Genomic DNA, 18,504 nt, shown 5'->3' with positions numbered 1-18,504 from the left:
AAACCTCTCTGTGCCTCATTTTCCTCATCTGCAAAAATAAGATTGAAAATAATAGCATACACTTCCCAGGATTTTTGTGAAGATCAAATGAGATAATATTACTGAAGTGCTTTATAAACCTTAAAGCAATAGGTAAATATTATTAGTTGTAATAGACATTTTATCCCTTAATATTTGTAATCATAGTAACACTAGATATACTGCTTTAAATTTACAAAGTACCACATGTGCATATATGTATATACATATAGACCTTCATATAAGCATATATTTATGTCATATGTGGGCATGCACACACATACACACACATATATTTGTAAAATTTGAAGACTGATAATCTGAGAGGCTATATGACTTTTCTATAATCATGTAGCTAGTAAGTAAAGTTGATTCTTGTCATTGGGGGTAGTTATGTTTTATAAAGTCCCTGGGAACATTTAATTATAAAATACGGAACAACTGTGCATAGGGGAAATATAGGGTTAGGAACCAATCCTGCAAGCCAGAACATTTCCTTTAACATTTTCCAGAGTGGCTTCACATACAGATCAGTGAATTTAAATCTTCCATTTTTAAATGTACCTTGTTGCTGAGTCATTCATTCATTCAACACCTTTAATCAAGTTTTTATTATATGCCAGGCACTGTGCTATGCCCTGGGGAGACAAAAAGAGACTTGCCCTCAAGAGCTTAAAGTGTCATAGCAGAGATGACATGCAAACAAATATATTCAAAACAATCTGTTTGCAGGAGAGATAGGAGATAATTAAAAGGTAGAAAGTCCTGGAAATGTGAGGAGTTATGAAAGGTTTCTTGTAGAAGATGGAATTTTAGATAGGATTTAAAAGAAGACGGAGACATCAGTAGTTGGAGCAGAGGAGGGAGAGCATTCTAGGCATAGGAAACATACAGTGAAAATGCTTAGCGCCTAAAGAAGGAGTTCCCTGTTTGGGAAACAGCCAAGAGGTCACTAGGTCAAAGAGTACCTGTCAGGGAATAATATCTAAGAGGACTGGAAAGGTAGCAGGAAGCTAGGCTATGAAGGACTTGGAATATCAAAGAGATAATTTTGTATTTGCTCCCGGAGGCAATAGGGAGCCGCTAGAGTTTATTGAATAGGAGAGTGATGTGATCAGATCTACATTTTAGGAAAATCAGTTTACTGGCTGAATGTAGAGTGGATTAGAGTAGAGAGAGACTTAAATCAGGAAGATCCAGAAGTAGCCTATTTCAGTAACGAAAGCAATGAGGGTCTGAACTGCAGAAAGAACAATGTCAGAGGAGAAAAGATTGTGTATATTGAAGAGATGTTGCAAAGGTGACATTGATAAGTCCTGGAAAAATATTTAATATGCTGGGCGAGAGATTGTAGGAAATCCAGGATGGCTTCTAAGTTGTGAGGCTGGGAGACCTGGAGAGTGGTATTGCCCTCCTGTAGTAATAGGAAAGGTAGAAAAAAGGGAGGGCTTTGGGTGGAGGGTGGGAAGATAATCAGTTCTGTTTTGGATAGATTGAGTTTAAGATGCCTACTGGACATCTGGTTTGAAATGTCTGAAAGGCAGTTGGAAATGTGAGATGAGAGATCAACAGAGAGATGGGGGCAGGAAAGGTATATTTGAGAGTCATCAATATACATATGGTAATTAAATCCATTGGAATTTATGAGATCACCAAGTGAAATAGTATAGGGGGAGAAGAAAACAGGATAGAACTCTTAAGGATGCTTATGGTTAAAAGGTATGATCTGGAGGAGGATCCAGCAAAGGAAACAGAGGAGTGGTCAGATAGGTAAGAGGAAAACCAGTAGAGAGAGTGGTATTCTGAGAACCTAGAGACAGAAGTGACAAGAAGGAGTGAATGATCAATATCATCAAAGACTGCAGAGAGGCCAGGAAGTATGGGAATTGAGAAAACATTGTTGGATTTAGTAGCTAAAAGATCACCAGTAACTTTGGAGAGAACAGTTTTGATGGAATGACAAGGTCAGAAGCCAGATGGTTAAGAAAAGAATGAGAGGAGAGAAAATGGAAGCACTATTGTAGACTGCCTTTTAGAAGAGTTTAGCTACAAAGTATGAAACAGTTATAGGATGGCAATTGGCATTAACATTGAACTCACAGATTATGTTTGTCCTTCATTTTCAAAGAGTACCATGACATGGGGGAAATGATGACATGACTTGTAGTTGACTTTGATTTGAGTGAGAGAAGGCTGTGCAAGGTCACCAGCCTCACTTTCTGCTCTAAGCCATCTGGATCCAGTGACCAGATATTCATGAACTCACAGCCAATAGCACTATAATTCATGGCTGAATGAAATTATCTAATAAATATATTTGTGGTTAGGAGCATTAGATTTCACTTCAGCACTGTGCTTGGAGTCCATTTTAGGTAACAAAATCACCAACAAAAAGCACAAAAAATAAAAAAAAAATTCAGGATACTAAGTAGACTAAGAAAAGGACATATTTACAGTATGAGAACTGGAACAAGAAGGCAGAAAAACATCACCTTGTTCAACCTCTTCTAGGAATGGGTACATTGAGAGGCTTCAATTTTTTGCTACTCTATGCAAGTCCAAGAATGATCAAAAAAGCACAATGAGTATTGATTTGGGGTTACAAATAAATTTTTGAAGTAGCCAGAATTATGAGGATTGGTTGTACTTGGCTGAATCAAAACAGTTAATACTATAATATTTAGAAAGCCCTTTAATAGTTTGCAAAACGTGTTACATAGGCTTGCTCATTTGATCCTCACAATAACTATAGGTGCTATAGGTGCTTTAGTTTCCCCACACCTATTCATATATATTTATATATAACTGAAGTATATTGACTTGCCAAGCATGACACAGCTAGCTAAGTGTCTGAGGCAGGATTCAAATTCAGGTCTTCCTAACTCCTATTCAAAAAGTAAGTCACCTAATTATGGCCAGTGCTTTCTGCACACCTTTTTGCCTCTTACGAAGCTGAACTTAAATTGAACATTTCCCGAGTTCTTTTCAGACAGATAAATAAATGATTTGTAAAAGTTGGCTTTATTTTTCACTATATTTAAATCCTAATAATAATCATATCATGGGATTAACAGTGATAGCACAAAGTAGGCATTTTTAAAGTTCATTGATTGATTGATTGATTAAATTTGGTCATATTTTTTAGTACCAGGGATGATATAAAGCAAAAATACTACCATGAAATAACTTTCCTTTATGTGCCTGTACTTGTTAGGAAGAATGAGTATTGACAAAATTAGTACTTACCAGTGTAGATATCATTTAAAAATATGTGCAGTAAGATCACCGAGAAAATTAGAACAAAGGTCAAAATCACCATCAAATTAGGAAAAAAAAGGGATAAAGATGAAAAAAAGCCTCTGCCTTCAAACGCAGCAAGTCCAACCTAACCTATTTGAATAAGCTGTGGACTCTGAAAAATTAATATTAGATATAAGCAACAATGTCAACTCTGATTTTCAACATTTCTTAATGAATTTAAAGTAATGTAAAAACAGTTGATTCAACAAAGAAGCCAAAAAATCTCAGAAACTAACTCAAATGACTAATATGTGATCTCTATTCCATGTAAAAACTTGAAAGCCAAGGGTAAAACCAGTTTAGAGAAGAAAGTCATCACAAATCATTATGTTCTCTTCCTCTATGTATGCACATAGGTATACACGCCTACATAAATATACTATATATGTATATATGTGCGTATAGATAACATACATATATCCATATACACACATATATACAAAGATGTCAAATAACCTTGGAGTTTCTTTCCCTTTTTATATTTTGATACAATATTTTAAAATATGCCCCACATAGTTGAAGTTTAGTATGCTTTTTTCAGATAATAGGTTTTGTAAATGATCTATCTTTGACTTCTACAAACACTAAAACTGCACATTTATTCTGACTTCTCTGGCTCCCCAAAATAGCACTCCTGCAGTATTGAATTGGTCATCAATAGCAATTTGGAGATCTCTTTCGCATCCAAATGTCCCCTGTGGTCAAACAGCAGAAAGAAAAAACATGCTAGATCTGTAAAAATAAAATAATGCATGATTTTCATGATACTTTGGGTAAATTCAAAGTAATACCAACTGCTAATAATATTCTTCGGAGTGAAATCATCTGCACTGTAGCTTCATGTCCCTGGGTTTTCCATAGATACTAGTTGAACAATTATATTATAAATTAGAGAAATGAAGACTGTCTATCATCCTAAGATTCTAGAATCAGAATGGAACTTAGAAATCATCTTAAGATATCATCTCATTTTATAAAGGAAGAAAATGAGAGTCAGAGAAGAAAAATGACTTTCCATCCTTATGCAGCAAGTAGGGTACAAAACCCAGGTCTTTTGACTCTCAACTCTAGTGATCATTCCAATTTACCACAGTATGCACCCATCCTTTTGAAATTTTAAATTATTTGTGCTGTAGCCTTACTAATGATCATAACTAGAATTTAAACAATGTCTTACATTTTGCAGCTTCATATATTATACCATTCGTCATTTACAACAAACCAGGGGGTAGGTGCGCCAAGTAATTTTATCTCTGTTTTGCCAGTGGGGGGAAAATCAGCTTTAGATATGCAGGTAAATTGTTTATGGTCACACAGCTAGTAAAATTCTATTTTCAGTTCTAAATTATCTGTATCACTCTATCCCTTCCCCCACCCATCTTGTTGCTGCTAAGTCATATTTCAGTTGTTTCTATCTCTCCTTGACTGTAATTGAGGTTTTCTTGGCAGAAAGACCATAGTGGTTTGCCATTTCCTTTAGCTCATTTTATAGATAAAGAACTGAGACAAACAGGGTTAAGTGACTTGACCAGGGTTACAAAACTTCTAGGTGTCTGAGGCCAGGTTAAAACTCATGAATTTGAGTAGTCCTGACTTTAGGCTTAGAATTCTATCCCTGAGACATACTGTCTTAGGACCTTCTCATTAAAAAGGCAAAAAATATACTAACTATTTAACATTTGAAGTCAGGCAAAACTTACTTGCACATCAACCATGTAGTGAAAAAGATAGCAAGAAAAAGTGAAAGAAAATATGTTTCAATATGTATATGTTCAAAGTTCATTGGTTCTCTCTCTGGAGCTGGGTTGCATTTTCATCATAAGTGTTTTGGAATTGTTGTGATAATTTAGGGTTACATGTAGAATTTATTTTGACATTTAGATAATTTAAGATTATTGTTCAGAATTCAAAAGGGTTTCACAGTTGATTATCTTTGCAATATTGCTGTCACCATGAAAATGGTTCTTTTAGTTCTGCTTCCTTTACTTTTCATTAGTTCATATAAATCTTTCTAGGTTTTCTGAAATTATTTTCATCATCATATCTTATAGCACAATAGTATTCCATTATAATCATATAACATAACTTGTTCAGCCATTGAAAAATTTTTGTACATATAGGTTCTTTTCTTTTTTCTTTCACCTCTTTGGGATACAGACCAAAGAGTGGCATTGTTGGGTTAAATGGTATGCATGGTTTTACAGCATCTTGAGTATAGTTCCAAATTATTTTCCAGAATGGTTGGAGCAGTTCACAAGTCAATCAACAGTTTCTTAGTGTACCAGTTTTTTTTTTCTACATCCCCTTTAGGTATTTCTGTCATGTCATTCCCCTTTTCTGTCATATTAAATAATATGATGATTGTGAGATGATATGTCAAAGCTGTTTTAATTTGTATTTCTCTAATACTTAGTGATTTATAACATTTTTATATAACTATTGATCATTTCGGGAGGTCCCAGACAGGAGTTTTTGTTAGTGTTAGGCCCTGCTTACTTCTGGGGTATCGTAGGGGAATGACTGTCCCAAAGCACAGGCTTTTTCTTTCTTTTTTTTGAGGGGGGAAGGGGGGGCAATTGGGGTTAAGTGACTTGCCCAAGGTCACACAGCTAGTATGTGTGTCAAGTGTCTGAGGCTGGATTTGAACTCAGGTCCTCCTAACTCCAGGGCTGGTGCTCTACTCACTGCACCTACCTAGGTGCCCCAACCTCAGGATTTTTCATAGCTGGTTGTGGGTCTAATAAGTTTTTGATGCTTCCAAAGTAGTGTGAACTGAAGGGAGGCATAGTTAGTGCCTACCTGGTCTGTGTTCTGGTCTTTACCTATGTAGAGACCCTGATCCCTTGTGACCGCAAGTGTTCCTCTCCCCCCTCAAAGTATGTCTCAGAACTAAATAATGAGTTGCCAAACAGTGCTCATTTAAATGAAGTCACAATTAAACCTGATAATTCACAAAGATAAAAAGATTCAGAAGGAATGTGTACATCATTAGCTGTTTTTTATATCAAATATTTATTTGTTACAAAATGTTTTTTCTAAACTTAAATTTTACTAAGATTTCTAGTTTTCTATAGTTTCTTAGCAATTAGTGAGTTCTTTCCCAAAAATATAGGTTTTCTAGTTTATTTTAACAGTGGGGACCAATGAAATGATGGTCTAGAATTTTTTTCAAGTCCCTATTAAAATAATAAAACAAACAAACAAGAATGACTGGAGGAATTTTGTGCCAGTGATAGAATTGCATTGAATCCACAAAAAAGAAGAAAAAAATTCAAATGAATATACATTTGAATAATTTTTTTGTTAAGTTAGAAGCTCAATGTATTAATTAAAACTACTTATAGTATATTGCTGAATTCTTGGTCACCATGAAAGAATGAAAAAAATCCATGTTCCCTTAACAAAGTAGCAAATGAGTGTTTATAAGCATTTCTCCCTAACCCAAGTGGCAATGTAAATTTGTGAGATTATCAATTAAATGTAATTGGTATACAGAATCTCCATAGATAACTAAGACTTGTTACAAGGGTTCCTTAGTTTGGCCTTGAAGAACTAGATGATTCTTGCCTGTCTCAAGGAAAGGAAAAAAAAAAAGGAAAAATATGTTAAGGGATATTGGCTTTTCTTTTTTTTCTTAGTGACCAAGAATTCAGCATTATACTAAAAGTAGTTTTATTAAGGCCTTCATTTTGCATCCTTCTACCAAGATCCAGACCATAGCCATCTGTAAAAGCTAGCTCACTGATTTGGGCTTGAGTTTCTCTCAAAGATTTTCTTCCTGCTACAAAGATTCTGGTGAAGTATCTTTTACCATGTCTATGTCCCACCCAATTTCAATGACCAGAAAACTATTATTCTGCCCAGTCACATGAGCAGTGCTAGAGAGGAAAATTTGGCTTCCTGTTGTCCATGTTTCTTCCCCTTCCCCACATTAGGAAACCTTAAAGCTGCAGGGACTATACAGAATACCAATCTTGTCCTCCCTTAACCATAAAATTTAACAGATTTAGCAGAGGCAGAAAATGAAAGGACACGTAGAATTAGGTCAGGCCCATGTGCATGGCTGTGCAGGGCTTGAAAGAAAGAAAACTAAAATCTTTTTGCATTCAGTCTACCTCCTCTACCATTTGGGTCAAGAAGCAAGAATGATATAAAATATATTCTTATAAGATAAATTCCTCAACATGGGAGGAAGATGAGGAAGCATTGCACTCTGGGCCCTGGAAGTACAGACTTATTTAAAGTGGAGAAGTCAGAAAGTGAGCATCAGAAAAATATAAAGGAAGAAAGAACAAATTACCAAGCATTTTTACAAGAAGAAAATTAAGTTAAAAATTGGAAGGATAACTAAATAAATCAACAAATGAGTACCAAAATATCAAACAGATTACAAACTTCTCTAAATAAATATTAGAATATATTAAATAGCCAATGCAACATGAATCATAAAACTCTGTGGCTTATCAAGAGTACACCAAACCTCTCAGTTTGTTAAAGAATATTTTTAAAAAAGAAATGAAAAGCATAAGGGGAGTTAAAAGGAAATAAACATTGGAATTTATGGCCTGCACGTCAGAGATCATATTCAAAATAGAAAAAAACTACTTGAATCTACAGTAGCAAGACTTTCAATGAATCAAAAGAAACAAAACGGAATTTAAATATACTAATTAAAGAACAACTTAAAAGAAAAAAATCAAAAGGCAATAATGTAAAAAAAGAAAGAAAAAAGAAAACATAATCTCTATAGAAGCAAAACTGTAAGTATAAAAGACAAATTCATAAAGGTAATTTAGACTTGCTAAATATCCTCAAATAATTTAAGAAACAGAAAAAAACCCTCAACATTGCAATGCAGGAAATAATATAATGAAACTGCCTGAACTTTTTAATATGGGGGTGAGGGGTCAAGGGGAATCTATTTTTCAAACTCCAAGACAAATAAATAGAAGTTAAATGTAACAATTCCAATGACAATCAATATAAGCTCTATAGTGACCAAGACATACTGTAATATGTACTTCAGCTCCTTCCTTGGATCTTTCCTTTTCTTTTGTGTCTTGACTGAATTAATATCTGCCACTTCTTGCACAATGAAAAAAAAGGGCATTCTGGTCAGAGATTCTCCATCCATTTGATTTCTTAACCCAGGCAGAAGGTTGCATCTTCCTTTCATCTCTAGTTCTCTTCCTATGGTTAAGCAGAATCAATATATGCCACCTTTTTGTGAGGTCAAGGGCTGAGGCAAAGATAAAGGGGTAAGGAATAAAAGGCTGGAACTCAACTGAGCTTTCCAAAACAATTTTAAATAATACCTCAAAAAATTCTGGAGCACCAGAAACCTCAAAAGGATGAGGTTAAACAACTTTCCTGCAAAGGCAACCTAGAAAGTCTACAAGAAAGGTCTGTGTCATAGTGGTGAGAATGGAGTGTAGTGTAGTCCAGGCTGTGTCAGGGCAGGCTAGGCCCCAGCAAACCAGCAGCAGGCCTTGGGGGCAACTTAATCAGTGGCAGCAGTTTCCATTTCTGGAATTTGCAGCCCACAAATAATAAGGCCTCAGACACTTGGTCAGAAGGAGATTAAAGGGATTCTTTTGCTGGCACTGGCTGTGGGACTCTATTACATTGACCACATACAGATCTGGGTTGCAGTCCTGGATCCCAGTCCCAGGTCAAGGAGGAGTACTAGCACACCAGAGCTTGAAGCCACAGGGAAGCAAGAACCCTGGTTATAATTTGAGGAGGGAAAAAGAGTGCTTGTGGTCATTCCAAGACCAGAACGTAGGATAGGAAAGCAGTGAGCACATCTCTCCTTAGATCCTTAGATTAGGTCTTCCTAATCCTAGGTCCAGCACCCTATCCAATGCACCTCTGTAATAGTAATTGAGGTGGGACTTTTTGACGTTCTTCTCTTAAGTGCCTTTAATGATTCTGGTCTTTGTTTGAATGAGGCAGATAAAGTGGGATCTTTTTGTCTTGGAGTATTTCTCAGCACTGAGACAGTTGGGAGTCATTGATTTGTATGTGGTGTGATACTAAGGATGGGGAACTTTCCCACACCCAGCCTGGGTGAGGTCAGAGCCCTCAGGGCTCTGAACCGGATATAATTGAGGTCAGCTTGGCATTTGATTTTTGGGGCACACTCATGGAAGGAGTGTTGAGACTCTTGGCAAGTTGCAACTGCGCCCCCCTCCCAGCTTTAAAACCCAGATGTTGGTTCTTCTCTGGTAACTATGAATGTGATCTGAATCAGACAAGGTCTTTCTGTTGATGTTTGTAATTTCTGTTTGTATTTGCTCTGATGTTCAGGTTGTTGGCTTTTTCCCCTGAACTAAGTGAATGATATTTGTATATTTGATTAAACTGAGATTGTTAACCCTATAAAGTTGCTTTTCTTAGAAAAGCAGATCAAAGAACCTGTATTGGCAGCTTTTTGTGCGCTGGTTGTTGGTGGGTGTTATACCCCTACAGTAGCTCCTGGCAAGTTGTTGTTGCAACCTCTTATAGCTGCCTCTCCAAAGCAAGGTAAATTTGGATGGCCAGAAGCTTCCCACTTAACTTGGGCTTTACTGACTTGATTTCTTTCTTTCTCCTTCCTTCCTTCCTTCCTTCCTTCCTTCCTTCCTTCCTTCCTTCCTTCCTTCCTTCTGTGTGGGGTGGTGAGACCACTCGAGCACCCCAATAATTCACTGAGGCTTCTCAGGTAGGGACAGAAAATGAATTAATTTTATGTTACGAATCTTGAGAGATTTGGGTGTCACCTCCACTAGGACAGTCTAGTGGAAGGAGGTGGATCACAAAGGCAAAGCACCAACATATATCCTATAGCAAAAGAATTCCTGCCCACCACTATCCCTCCTCTCCATTGGCTGGGAGGTGGGCTTACAGTCTAGGCAGCGAAAAGCTAGGCAAAGAACCAGGAAATCAGACACAGCCAATCCAAATCACATAAGGTAAAGAGGAGGAATGTGGAAAAAGGGGGGGGGTGTTCCTGGAGCAGGGAATGAACAATCCATATGTGGTTCTTTTGTCCTTATTTGGTAACCACCCTGTGACTAGCACCAAGGGAGAGAGGGAGAGCACTTATTGCCTCAGGCCCCGAATTCCTGAGAGTTAGGTAATCACATTCCTACAAGGTCAAACCCTGAGTCCATTCCATCTTCTCATTGCCCCTGCTTATTCCAGAAATAAAAAAAAAATAATTTTTATATTTTCTCTCTCTGTAAAGTCTTCACAAGAATTATCCCCCACTCCCTTCCTTCCTTCCTTCCTTCCTTCCTTCCTTCCTTCCTTCCTTCCTTCCTTCCTTCCTTCCTTCCTCCCTCCCTCTCTCTCTCTCTCCCTCTGTCTTTCTTTCTTTTCCTTTCTTTCTCAGAACCTTAAACCCAGTTCACTCTGAAGCTTATAGATTGGACCACGATAGGTCCTGGTCCAAGCTATACTTAATGGCTGTGTTTTGGACCCTCCTGGTTTAGAGTGAATGTCAGTGGTAACTGTTTCTCTTTGTAACCGCAACCCTGAGAGTCTTCCCCTCCCAGCTTAATTTTTTTTTCCTTTTTTTCTAATTAAAGGGGCCATCCCTTGACTCACTTCTTAAAGAGGCCTATTCACTGAATGGGTGTTACCTCACTCTAAGGTAGTACATGAAGAGGCCTGAGCCTAAAAGGGCCAGGATCTTACAGAGCATTCTGGGTCATCTCCAGTCATTCCGATGAATATCAGGTCACTGGTTCCAGATGGCTCTGGAGGAGAAAGTGAGGCTGATGACCTTGCACAGCCCTCCCTCACTCAAAGCAAAGTCAGCTACAAGTCATGTCATCATTTCCCTGATGTCAGGACAAGCTCAACACAACAACGAATATAGCTGTCTCTTATAAATAGTGAATAATTTCATTTTGCATGAGAGTCTAGGAAATAAAAGTAATCACTATAAGTTAAGAATGGGTAAATAAAATGCTATTCCCTTTGGATCTTAAAATTGTATTCATCACTCAGTTTTCCCCAAAGAGTTCTATCAACTTCATCTGTGCCTCCACAGAGTGAAACAGAAAATTTAAAAAAATGACCCAATGAATTAAATGCCCCTCCAGCTAATCATTCATATTTATGTATTATCTATAAAGGATGAAGTGTCATGGTCATCAGATCACATATGGAGCTGCAAGGGAACTGAATATTATCAGTGTGGGGAAGTTCCCAAATCCATGTAGGATCATAGACTTAGAGCTAAAAAATTATATATAGATCAGAGAAAGGAATTGAGACTTAGAGAGAATAAAATATATGCTTAAAGTCTTAAGTGACAGAGACAATATTTGAGCTAAAGGTCCTCTGACTCAGGATTTATTCTTAACCATTGAATGATTTCATTAGTTTAAGCCTGTTAGACTTCCCCCTTGACGAATTCCTCTTTGTAAGCAGAATTATTGAGTCATCTCATCCTTGCGGGTCAGAATAACTTCCTACTTTAAAGCACACTTACTTATGTACAAACAATAATGCTCTTATTATAATGCAAATTCCTGCCATTTTAAAAAAAATCTGGATCTCCAGTGTCTAGCATAGTACAATACTCAAACCAGGAAATGAAAATATATACATATGTCACATATGTGTGTGTATATACACAGGTATATACTTGTATACAATCACTTACACATGGGTGGACACACACATATCTATACATAAGTGTATACAGGAATGCATGTATAAATATTTCCTGAAACAGATTGAAATAAATGATAGAGTTACAAAAACTCAATGTCTTTTCATGACACATTCTCTCAGAAAGAAATCATTTCTTTTTCAAAAGATTATACTAACTTTCATTTGGTCGAAGTCTCCAATGTACATTACATGAAGAAAAGTCTATATGTATGAGAGATTTAAAAACAAATGTATGTGGAAGTGTATACTTACATGGCTATATTACTATGTAATGTATTGTGCATATATATATATATATATATATACACACACATATCTTCTGGTCACCAATTGATCTTCATTCTTTAGTAGAAATAATTAATTCAGAAATGAAACAATTATTCCATTTTGCTCATCATTTTACCAAAATTGAGAATCATACTATGCTGGAACAACAATTTAAATAATTTAGAAGACAAACAAAATAAAAAGTAATATTTAACAGCCTAATGCTTTTAGACAAATTCTTGTCATATTATTCATGAGTACAGCCTGCAGTAAATAGTTTTTCTGCTATTGTTTATTCTCCTGGGTAATAATATCCATGTCTTACGAACAATTGTACTGCTACTCCCAGGCAATTAATGTTTCTTGCTACTGAAATACAATGTGTAATATATTTTACTATGTAGAATTCCACCTACAATATGTAACAAATTCATATAATTGTCAGACACAGAGTCTGTATGTCCTGCACTTTGCCTCCTTGTAGATCTCTCTAAATTATCACTGTATTTTTATATCAAAGGATTTCATATCTCTTCTATTGAAGCAGCAGGCTGTGCTGCCATCCTCTTCTGATGAAAACATTCAGTGAAGATGTGATGGATCTATAAAACCTTTCTCTTGACTTGCAGAGAAAGGGAGAGAGAGAAAAAGCGAAAAAGTAGAAAAAAAGCCTTCTGAAAGATGAAAAGAAGAGGGAAATCTACTTCAAAAGCAACTCATTTATCTCTCTTTAATATCTTGGGATAACAGATTCACATTTTGCTTTGATTACAAGTGAAACAAGTTTGGTGGTCTTGATGTTGTCCTCAGGGGATACATTTTTCTATTACTGGTTCTGATAGTAGGAAAGACATTAGAGGGATATGGAACACCCAGTCCTGGCCTCTAATATCTTTGAGGCTCAAGAGTGGTCTCAATTGACTAAGGTACAAGAAGGGACTATTTAGCTTATAGCAGCTTACCATTGTGAATGCCTTTCATTGTTCTGTGACTTTTTGAGAAAACACAATAATGCTGAAATTCTATTATGCCATATTTTAACCAAATAATGATAATAGTGATAGAAATGAGTGTAATGATAATGATGATGAAGAGGAAGAAGAGAATAATCCGTACAGTAATACTTTCCTTCTTTGGAACAATTATTGACATCATATTAGAGAACTTTTGAAAACAGCAATAGAAAATATGTATACATATATACATACATATCTATATATGTGTATATGTATGTTTATGTACCTGTCTATGCATAAATATATATATGTATATGCAAATGTATATATGTGTACATACACAGCCCAATAATGCACACATATATATACTAATTTACACATACATGTTTGTATATGTATGTATGTGTATGTGTGTACGTGTGTGTGTGTGTGTGTGTGTGTGTGTGTGTGTGTGTATTACAATGACTGACTTTCTGTTTATGAGCCAGGCTAGTCTTAGTGAGACTGATCCTCGGATGACATGTATTCCACCCCTGAACCAGCATTTGAAGCTCTTCTCTTATGGTAGGACCTGCTAGAGCTGACATTCAAATGGTATAGCCTATGAGAACTCAGGGTCATCCTTTTATCATGTTGAGGCTTCTGGGTAAACTTCTGCTGGATTATGACTCTCTCTCTTACTAATTCTGCTTCTAATGCTACTGCTGTGGCTGTCATTTCTTGAAAGTGTTATTAAAATTACATTCTATGGATTAGAATTTGCTTTTCTTTTAAATAACCTACAATGTAGTTAATAATAACAGCTCATATTTAGGGAGTTCTTTAAGTTTTATTTTGTCATTTACTCTTTAAGATGACCCTGTGCAGAAACAAAACATGTTTTATTATACCATCTTTAAGAAGAGAACACTAAACGTCAATTTAAGTTATTCAACCACTAAATGTCAAGGCTAGGTCTTAAAAGTAGGTATTCTGATCTAAATCTAGTTTTCCCTGCCACACATTTTAATATTATACCTCAACTTCTGCTGAGCTAGGTGGCACAGTGGATAGAGCTAGGCACCTAGGTCATGCAGTAGATAGAGCACTACACCTCAAGTCAGGAAGATTAGAGTGTGAATCCCTCCACTGATACTTACTAGATGTAAGGCAATACGCTGAACTTCTCCTGTCCTCAGTTTCCCCAGCTGTAAAATGATAATAATAACAATAGTACCTACCTTAGAGCATTGCTCTGAGACTCAAATATGATTAAGCACTTTAAAAAATTTACAGTGTTATATAAATGCTATCTATTATTGTGATACCTTTTAGCTCAAATGCCCTTGGACACTTTTGGCTAACTATGTTTAAAGTGTCTTAGAGCCGAGGACTATTTTAGTTCCTGTCTTTTTATCCCTTTTCAGGCATATATAGCATGGTGTCTGACACATACTAGGTGCTTAATAAACGCTTACTGAATTAATTTGTATTGTTTTGTTTCATCTTTTTACCTGTAGCATCCACCATAGTGCCCTTTACATAGTAAGCTATTAATCAAAGTTTTCCCCCTGCAACGGAATAAAATGATTTAGTGATGAAATGCTCATTTTTATCTCAAATATCATCTAGTTCTAACTATTCATTTTGTAGAAGAAAAAGTGAGACCAAGGGAGATGATGTGAATTGTTAACATCCCACAGCCAAAGAGTGGGAAAAATTCACATAGAGCTCAGATCCCTAGATCTCTATATCTTAAGGTTTTTTCCACTCTATTACATGATCTGGTCTCCTATAAACAATGTTCTAACAGAATTTCATTGTATTTTTCATTCTAGGAGAATGAGACAATCACAAATATATGGTCTTGGATAATTACTTTGACTGGAACAGGATTAGACACATGATACAGAAAACGAGGCCAATAATATATTGCTGGTTAAATTTTTAATGCCAATTTTTGAATTGTCCCATTTCAAACACCACTTAATGTCCGGATTTGACCTTTCTTCAAATATTAAAGTTATGTAAGCATCATCAAATTGTCATTTTGAATAAAAAGTGGCTCTTAACAAGATCTGTTGTTGGCTCTTAGAAAGAAAGCAAGTTTGCTTGAGGGTTTTTTGTTTTGTTTTGTTTTGTTTTTGTTTGTTTGACTCTTGTAAATAGCACTTAATTGGTATCCCAGAAATCCTTCTCTTTTGTTTGCAAGGGGATCCAATATTTATACCTCAAAGTAGAAGTTAATACCATGCAGCCTTCTTTATTTGATTCTGTTATGTATCATTTTCAGAACAATGTTCTAAAGGTAGTATTTTTATACATTCCAGTGCACTTAATAGGAAAAACATTCAGGAAAACTTAACATGGAGATTTACGTATATTCCACTTACTGAAGTATTTTAGGTAAAAGTCAGGATTCTCAGGCCCTGAACTCCACCGTTGTATCTTGCACCAACTGTTTCTTTAGTAATGACTAATTAAACTAATGGCATGCTTTATGTCATTGAGCCATGAAATGATAAATCTTTTCCCTTAGCCTAGTCTCTTTGATCAGAATAGTTGAAATATCCTGGGAGTTATGGAGATCATATCAGCAGTTTTTAGAATTTATTGTATCTGGGTGGAATCTATTAGCCATCCTGGTAAAATATAATCCTAGTTGATGACGTTTTGTATCAGCACTTCAACTTCCCATTTTATGCTAGAATAATTGATTTTTTTTTCCTGACAGACTAAAAAGGGCAATAATTAACTTTTTTTGGTTATGGAAATCTGGAGTCCAAACATGAAATACTTATTTGAATGATGAAGTAGTCAGTAATTTTTCACATGTTCTTCTAACTGCTTCATTTCTGAAGAAGACAGCTTGCTTCCACTTCTATAAAAGAAGATCATGGTTTCTTCTCAAAATATGTAGATATTATCTGTGCACATTGAAGGCAACATGCATTCTAGTCATAGGTATTTGTAGATATTCATGTGGCATATGTGTGAAGCCTTTAAAGATTAAGGCATATTTTCTAAAACTACTTGGTCATTTTTCATATATACAAGAAACATAGGAAGTATAGTGAATAGAGCAAAAATAAAAGGAGAAAATATACATGAAGTGATAAATGATGATCAGAAGTTACAGAATTGTTGGTCTTGGATTCCCATCAGATCAAAGTTTTCTTCTGAATTGTTTCTTTTTTTCTAGACAAGGAAAACAGAAAGTTTTAGGAAGAAAGGGAAAAAGAGAGTATTTGATAACAATGTCTCCTCTAACAAAAAAATAAAGGAAGTGTAATCAATAGATGGTTGCACTTGCGATTTCATAGGATATGAATTGTTAAACAAGGAACTTTGAATATTGAATATTTGAATATTGAAACTAGAAGAGGTGTTAGAACCAAGAGTGCTAGAACATAGAAAATACGGTGTTAGAATTTAAAGGACTCAAAATATAAAACAGTGGATCTTGAAGCAATTTGTGACCTTAAGCCTGGATAGTTAGAAAACAGATAACTGAATGTCACCTGTGGAATAGACTTTCAAAGAATATTAAGGCTGAAAATAAAAAAAGCATAAAATATTAGATCTGAAAATAACATAGAGTGTCAGAGTAAGGGGAACATTTTAATGATAATGTAGGCAAACCTTTTGATTTTTTAAAATAAAACTGAAGCCTAATAAAGTTAAATCAATCAATCAGTAAACATTTATTAGATATGTACTATGTACCAAGTACTTTGCTAAGGTTAAACAATTTTTCCAAAGTCATGTGCATTATAATTAGGGAAGCATGGGATGAAAATCAATGTCATCAGACATAGTAATGTTCACCCATAATGCACTCCATCATTGGTTTATAATTTAAATTCAGAGGGAAAATAATGCCCATTTTAATACATGGAAATCCTGAAATGTTCCAGTGTTGCTATAGTAAAATGTGTAATCAGATTTGCAATGCAAAACACACCACACTTTGGTGACCACAGTGACTCCTGAGAGTGTGATACAGCAAAGAAAAGCTATTCTTTGAAAAATTTTGGGCCATTGGAAAGTATTTCCATTGTCTTTGGGGAAATGATCAAGCATTGTTTATGGAAATCAGTCACATCACAGATTTCAGCCTCAGAGAGACCTCTATCAAGATTAAAAAGAAAAAAATACAGAGAAAGCAAAGGAAAATAACTACCTGTGATTCAACTTCAAAACAACATGAAAAATTAAAGAAAAAAGGTTAGGTTTGAAGAGAGTTCTGGACTAATTTCAAATGATATATTCATATACATATATATATATATACATACGTACTTATGTACTTATACACATACACACATATATGTCGTTGTCTTTGTGTAGTGTCAGATTCTTTGTCACACTATCTGGAGGTTTCTTGTCAAAAATACTTTAGTGGTTTCCCATTTCCTTCTCCAGCTCATTTTACATATGAGGGAACTGAGGCAAACAGGGCTAAGTGACTTGCCCAGGGAACAGATTTTAATATAGGAAGATGAGTCTTACTGACTCCAGGCCCAGCACTCTATACACTGTACCATCTAGGTGCCTGTGAGTGTATATAAACACGCACATATATAATTATGTATGTATGTATGTATGTATGTATGTATATGTGTATGTGTGTATATATACACACATATACTTCTATCTGTAATGACGTTGGATTTCATGACTTATTGACCTCTAAGTTCCCTTATGCAACTAAATCTGTAATCTTATGATTGACAAAACCATGAGAAGGAGGACACTGACCATCAGTTGGCTACTCCCAATGACCAAAGGTGGCTTTTTAAGTGGAACTGCATGTTGGTGACCACTAGAAGGACCAGACAAGGGTACATAGCTTCAGCTCAGTTAGAATGAAAGAAGAAATGGAAGTTCAGGATCTTGTGGAAGGAGAGGATATTGTCTGGTCCTTGCATAGGCCTGGCTGAACCTGAAAAGGATGCTCAGGAGGATTGGTAAAATTACATATTTTACATGCCAGTAATATGGCAATTTAGAACTAATATTAAGGGGAAAAATGGACAAGCTAATGTGAGACTACTATTCCCCTGCAGTTAACTTAAAGTTTGGCAGATTGAGATGAGATCATGAATTCAAGAGATTATCAGCACTGGGAATACTCTTGAGGTATCATTATTTTCTGTATATGAATAAATGCAGCTCCCTGAATTTTCCTCGCAGAGTATTAGCAACCTATTTGTGTTAGTCCTGAATCTAGCTGAGGGAACAGGAACCATTCCTGTTGAGGACTTATTTTTCCCTGTCTGTTTTGGGGTTAGATCCAAGCTAGAGTAGAATATGC

This window comes from Trichosurus vulpecula, chromosome 3 (genome assembly GCF_011100635.1).
Source record: "Trichosurus vulpecula isolate mTriVul1 chromosome 3, mTriVul1.pri, whole genome shotgun sequence".
Classification (NCBI taxonomy): Eukaryota; Metazoa; Chordata; class Mammalia; order Diprotodontia; family Phalangeridae; genus Trichosurus; species Trichosurus vulpecula.
The sequence above is the reverse complement of the archived record's forward strand: the minus strand, read 5'-3'. Positions refer to the sequence as shown.